The 779-nt window shown below is 34.1% G+C and overlaps 1 non-coding gene across 1 annotated transcript; it reads right to left on the minus strand.

Annotated features, from left to right (window-relative positions):
• Nucleotides 1–374: 374 nt before the first annotated feature.
• Nucleotides 375–508, minus strand: LOC122917919. The gene has a single exon (XR_006386532.1). It is a non-coding gene; the product is annotated as a small nucleolar RNA SNORA33 (small nucleolar RNA).
• Between the last annotated feature and the right edge of the window lie 271 nt (nucleotides 509–779).

The raw sequence follows: 779 nt of genomic DNA on the forward strand, positions 1-779 counted from the left end.
TCTCAATCTTGACTGAACATTGGAATCACTGGGAAACGTTTAAAAATAAGAGTATCTATATCCAAACTCCAGAGTTTCTGACTTAATTGGTCTGGGGTATGGTCAGGGCACTTAGTGTTAAAAATTTTCCAAGGTGATTCTAATGTATAGCAAAATTTGAAAACCATTGTTTTAGATTAATCATCTGGAGATGAAATACTGCTGGGGAGTCAACTACCATGACCACTAAAATCTTTTAAAATCCCTTAAACAAAAAGAGTTTCTTTTTTTTTTTTTTTTAAGTTAACATTTAGAAAACTCTTACCAAGTTGTTAGCACTGGTTTTGATAAAGCTTTACAAAATTATTACTGAAAATGTTTCCATCATTACAATTTCCTATAGCCACTTTCAGGGACCTTAAGAACTTCAATGTCTTTAAGGCTCATAACATGGCTTTACTATTGCCAGCATTTTCTAAATTTCTGCAGAAACACATTCAGATAAGCAGACAAAAAGATTTTCTACCTTATACTAGTGTTACAATTGCTAGAAGGCTTAAAGTCTTACCCAAGGTAAAACCAAATAGAAAGTGCCAGACACGTGTATTTGACTCAATCTAATGTGCTTTCTACCATGAGACCCCTACTTGTATGTCTAGAGTCAGTGTGGAAAGGAAGAGAGTCATGCAGAAAGCGTTGTAACTTATCCTTGGTGACTCCAACAATATCTACATCTAAATGACTTCAATTTGCTATAGTGGTTAAGGGGGGATAAGTAAGCTAAGTAAATAGGTATAACA

The sequence above is a fragment of the Neovison vison genome, chromosome 9 (genome assembly GCF_020171115.1).
Source record: "Neovison vison isolate M4711 chromosome 9, ASM_NN_V1, whole genome shotgun sequence".
Classification (NCBI taxonomy): Eukaryota; Metazoa; Chordata; class Mammalia; order Carnivora; family Mustelidae; genus Neogale; species Neogale vison.